The 5809-nt window shown below is 45.7% G+C and overlaps 1 long non-coding RNA gene across 1 annotated transcript in view; it reads left to right on the top strand.

Annotated features, from left to right (window-relative positions):
- Positions 1-5565, top strand: part of LOC106694541 — a 20273-nt gene extending 14708 nt beyond the window's left edge. Inside the window, exon 3 of the long non-coding RNA XR_002826494.1 lies at positions 2670-5565. This is a non-coding gene — a long non-coding RNA (uncharacterized LOC106694541). The remainder of the gene's footprint in view (positions 1-2669) is intronic.
- The last annotated feature ends 244 nt before the right edge of the window (positions 5566-5809 follow it).

The raw sequence follows: 5809 nt of genomic DNA, 5'->3' as shown, positions 1-5809 counted from the left end.
TGAGCATGGGGGCTCCGGTCTCACTCATCTTTGCACCGCAGCTGCTGGCACTCACAGGCAGGGAGCAGCACGGGAAGGAGGGAGGCAGGGAAGAGAGATGGAGGGGAGAAAAGGGTGCTCATTCCTATTTGTTCTGGTCCAACCAGTGGGTGACTCGGAAAGAAAGTCAAGTTTTGTATTGGTTTCCTCTACTCCAATGTCACCTTCTGGGAAAAGTGCATTCTCCCAGTCCCCTTCCCTTTTCTATGCTTTCTTATCCTCTTTAGCACCTTCTACCACTATCAGTTCTTCCCTATGCTCCGTTTATTTTACTTACTACTTCTCACTGAAATGCCACTTCCAGGGGGGCAGGCATCTTTGTTTTGTTCTCTGCTGTATCCTCAGCACCTAGAACTCTACCTGTCACCTAGTAGATGCTCAATAAATATCTTTGGGATGAATGAATGAATTCTTTGTGTTCACCAAAGCCACGGTTTACCAAGCTTGTTTCTTAAAAGAACCAGGCACGTCATGCATTTTACAGGTGTTGTGTAGTCGGTGATGTATTCGTTTCCTAGGGCGGCCATAACACATGACAGCTAAACCTTGAACAACATGGATTGAACTGCACAGGTCCACTTACACATTTTTTCCCCAGTAAGTACCTGTACTGTTTTCAATCTGTGGTTGGGCATCCACAGATGCAGAGGGCCGACTGTATGCATTGCTCTACGCCAGTGGTTCTCAACCTTCCTAATGCCGCGAGCCTTTAATACAGTTCCTCACGTTGTGACCCCCAACCATAAAATTATTTTCGATGCTACTTCATAACTGTAATTTTGCTACTGTTATGAATCGTAATGTAAATATCTGACATACAGGATGTATTTTCATTGTTCGCGACCCACAGGTTGAGAACCGCTGCTCTATGCCGTTTGATACAAGGAACTTGAACACCTGTAGATTTTGGTATCCATAGGGGGCCCTGGAACCAATGCCCATGGATACTGAGGACAACTAAGTTTTGGGGAGTCAAAAGTTAAACACGGATTTTCGACTGTGCAGTAGGTCGCACCCCTACCCCCTGCATTGTTCAAGTGTCAATTGTACTACAAACTAAGTGGCTTAACACAACAGGAATTTGTTATTTCACGGTTCTGAAGGCTAGAGATCCAAAATCGGGCAGGGCTATGCTCTCCCCACCCCCACCACCCCCACCTCCCACCCAGGTGCTCTGGGAAAATCCGTTCCTTGCCTCGTCTACCTTCTGGTGGCTCTGATATCCTTTGAGTTGTGACCACATCACTCCAGTCTCTGCCTCTGTCTTATCCGTTTTCCTCTCTGTGTCTGTCTCTGCTTCTGTCTTACAAGGGTGCGTGTGAGATGCATTTAGCGCCCATCTGGATAACACAGGATCAACAACTCCTCTCAAGACCCTTAACTTAGTCACGTCTTTGCCATATTGCCACAGTAGGTAACATTCACAGGCTCCGGGGATTAGGAAGTGGATATATCTTAGCTCTCTGGGACCACCATTCAGCCCACTACTGGTTATTTGCACAAAGCACAGAAAAAGCAAAGATTCCCACCACCACTCCACTGGCCTGACAGACACGTAATGAAAAGAGTATTATTGTTATATTATGTCGCTCCAATCAGAGTGTGAACATGATTTTTAGAGCACCATTTTGTTTTTTAATTATCCCAATTAAAAGAAATCATAGCAGGCTTAGGATAAAAATAGTACAGAAGAGTATACGTGGGAAATAAAGGAGCCCCTTTTCAATTTTTCTTGAACTCCAGTTGCATTTTCTAAAAAGTAACCACTGTAGGCAGTTTACATAATCTTCACAAATTTTCTAAGTATATTCAAGTGCATACACTTTTTCTTTTTTAAAATATGTTTTTATTGATTTTAGAAAGGAAGGGAGAGAGAGAGAGAGAGAGAGAGAGAGAGAGAGAGAGAGAGAGAACTATACATCAATGATGAGAGAGAATCATTGATTGGCTGCCTCCTGCACACCCCACACTGGGGATCAAGCCCGCAATCCGGGCATGTGCCCTGACCAGGAATCAAACTGTGACCCTCTGGTTCATGGGTCGACTCTCAACCACTCAGCCATGCCGGCCAGGCTGCATACAATATATTCTGAAGATAGGACAGCCCTCTGACCTACCTCATTCTTTCTAGTGATTTCTAGCATTGCATCTCCTTAACTGTCCTTTTCTAGGGACTTCTAGCATAGCATCTACTTAACTGTCCCATACTGGCCAACATTTTCGTTAACTCCAGGATTTTGTTGTTGAAAACTATATGCTCTTTGGCATATGTTGAGTGTACTCATAGGATACATTCCCAGAAGTGGATCTCTCTCTCTCTCTCTCTCTCTCTCTCTCTCTCGGGAGGTGAGCCAGGCCCGTGCAGCGAGAAGCATTGTGTAATCCAGTATTTATATCTTTAGTACAGTTAGAACTTAAATATGGACAAAACATATTTTTCTGTTAATTTACACAAACAAATATGTTCCCGGGCCCAACACCTCTGGTGCCAAGTTTCTAGGGGAAATGAAATTCGACTGTGAGATTATAAACCGCTAGGGAGACGACGAGAATGGAAAAGGGGCGGCAAGTTAGCTTTCCGCATCCAGGTCTGGGCTGCTGAGCGGTGTCGCTTTCTGTCTTCGTTGCAGATAAACCTGCCAGTAATTTCAGCGAATGAAACGCAGATCCTGGAAAGGCCAGAAGATGGAAAACGCTCCAGTTTTGATAAAAGGAGGTCTGCTCTGCCTCCAGTCCTCCCTCCTGCTGGTCAGGAGGCGCAAAGAGGAGCTGATGAATTGAGGGAGAAGAAACGAGGCCAATGTGAGCCGCCTTTCAAGGGCTGTGCTGATACACAAACCCAACAACCTGAAACTGGTCCAAGAGGGGATTAAAGCAACATGTTATTGTGAGTGATTGCTTAATTTATTGAGCTGTGGCAAGATCTGTAATGAAATACAGCCCTTGCAACTGATAACCTCCGGCTGCAATTGAACTTGACAATTAAGGAATATTTTCCAAGGATTTTTCTGGAACAGCTTAGAATTTTTTGTCTCCGTGGTGGGGTGCTTCTGAGCACTCATTTTGCCAGGCAAGCTTTTTTCTTCTTTTCTTTTTTGGGAACGAAAGGCTGATGTTAATAGGAAATAAGCGTCACTTTATTGACTGCCTTGTGCACACCAGGCACTTAATATACTTTATCTCTAATCCTGACAACGGCCCAACGAAGGAACTCTTATTCGTCCCTATTTTACAGATATGAGGTTTCTAGGTGTTCAGTAACTTTCCCAAGTGACATTGTCCAAGTCTGTAGCTATTAGCCACTGGTGGCTATTTATGTCTAAATTAATTAAAAATTATCAAAGAAATTCACTTCCTACGTTGCACTAGTAGCCAGCGCAAGTGCCCACTCACCAGGTGTGGCTGGTGGGCTCCACACTGGACAGCTCAGATACGGACCATTTCAATGACTGTGGGAAGTTCTCGTGATCGGTGCTGTCCCAGAATGTTCACAGGTAGAAGTCCAACCCCTTGCTTCAAAATTCTACCATTACCCCTCGCTTCTTGCTTCTCTTCCTGGGGCTGAGGAGTAAGGACTGGAGCTGTGAGGCTAAACCCTGGCTGCACATTCACGTTACCTGGGCTGCTTTAAAAAAATATTGATGATATGGTCCCGGCCCTGGAGATTCTGACTTTACTGTGATCAGGGGGTGGGGAGGCGGGGAGACAGGCATGAGGGGCTTTATAATTCCCCATGTGTACAGCCAGGATTGAGAGCAGCTAGAAGAGCAGGTCCACACACAGTAAGATGGGAAGAACTGGCTCATCTCCCAGCAGAATGGGGTCGCTGTGGACCCAGGCGTGGGCTTCCCCCAGGCCTGCATCTGATATGAGGTTTCTAGGTGTTCAGTAACTTCCATCAGACGGCTCGGGTTCCTTCCTGCAGGCAGGGAAGACTTGGGTGCTTTCTCACACGTGTCCTGCTCGATGGAGACACGGTGAGGAGCTCTGCTTTCAGGAACAGGCCCTGTCACGCCGCCACTGAAGAAAGGAGATGGGATGCGAGACCACAGGGACAAAGTGGGATCTGCAGCCCCACCTTTGGAGTGGAAGCTCGGGACGAATCCATGCTGTAATCTGCCTGACAGAATAAAAGTGTTTCCCAGCTCTGTCAGCAAAGACATTGCATGGGAAGAAAAAGGGAGGGAGAGAGAACCTGCGGATTGAGACGTAAGAGACACATCAACCAATCCCAATGGATGGAAAGGGTTAGAAATACCAATCCCGTCGCAGTGAGCACCGCCAGCACTCAGATTAGGGTCTCTGCGCACCACCTCTGACGAGAAACCGGGGTTCTGTGCAGAGACAGAGATCCCAGGTCTGAGGCAGGACATGTGCAAGAGGAGCCTGGAACGTCCTGTCACCCGGGGAGCGTGGAAGCTCTGGAAGACTCTGGATCATGTCCGAAAAGATGAAGGGGACAATGTGATAAGACAGCTGGCCAGATGGGACAGTGGAGCATCAATAAGAACAGTAACTGCACTGGACTGGAATGTGTTAGATATGTCCAATCTAAGAGTTCACAATGATACCTAGAAAAAAAAGCATAAACTCATTTGTTATCTTTGGGGGATGTTGAGAAACCAACTCATCATGTTGAAAACTGTCAAATAAAAGGAAAGAGTCAAGTCTTTTTCCTTTCTGGTATGAACTGTACCTTACAGTAACCAAATAGCTGATAAAGGAAGTGTCTTTTTATGGAGGTATTCCAGCTAACACACAAATACAGAAGGGTAGGATTTATTTGCCACTATTTTGCAACCTCTAATGGGCCCAGACAGTGATCATCGATGCTGCTAACATCACCAGACATTCTGTGCCTTCAAATGGAAACACACACACACACGCACACGCACACACACACACACACACACACTCACACCATTAATCTAAGTAGCTTCTAGATCTAATTACTGATTTACAAGAAATATATGGGGGAGAGGAACATAATACCAATCTGGTAATGCAATAGGCAAAGTCCAGACTGTAGGACGCTCTACAGACAAACCAACCCAGCTTCTCAACAAAGACATTGCATGGGAAGAAAAAGGGAGGGAGAGAGAACCTGCAGATTGAGAGAAATGTAAGAGACACATCAACCAATCCCAATGGAGGGAACTTGTATGGGTCCCAATTTATCCAACTGTAAAGAAAACATTTATGAAACAACCAAAGATTTTGAACACTGAGTAGATATTTGCTGATATTAACGCATTACTGTTAGTTTTAGTAGGGGTCATGATGGGGTAAACCCCACTCCTCTTTTGGAGTCATATACGAAAACATTTGCAAAAGAAACGATTTCTGTCTGGATTTTGCTTCTAAATATCTGAGATGAAAGAGGAGGAGAACGGGTATAGATGGAACAAGACTGGCTGAGAGTTGGTGGTTGTTGAAGCCGGGAGATGGGTAGTTGGGGTTCATTGTACCACATTGCTCTTGTGTATGCTTAAAGCTTTTCATAATTAAAGTAAATTTAAAAGTGAAGAACAGATTTTTCCTTCCCTTCACTCAAGGGTATTGGGTTGGTCTGCCCACCCGCTGGTGGCATCTCTGGGGCAAACCTGGGTAGCAGATTTGAAATAAATCTTAGCACGCATGTGTGCGTGCACGCGCATGCACACACAGACACACACACACACCCCTCCTCCTGTCTCCATGGCAACCAGTTAGGTGAGACAGCACCATCCCAAAGGTTCCAGTCCTCATGAGGATCAGGCCAGGCTTCCAG

The sequence above is a fragment of the Myotis lucifugus genome, unplaced genomic scaffold (assembly GCF_000147115.1).
Source record: "Myotis lucifugus unplaced genomic scaffold, Myoluc2.0 scaffold_504, whole genome shotgun sequence".
In the NCBI taxonomy this organism is placed as follows: Eukaryota; Metazoa; Chordata; class Mammalia; order Chiroptera; family Vespertilionidae; genus Myotis; species Myotis lucifugus.
Note: the sequence above shows the minus strand (reverse complement) of the source record. Positions and strands in the feature narration are given on the sequence as shown.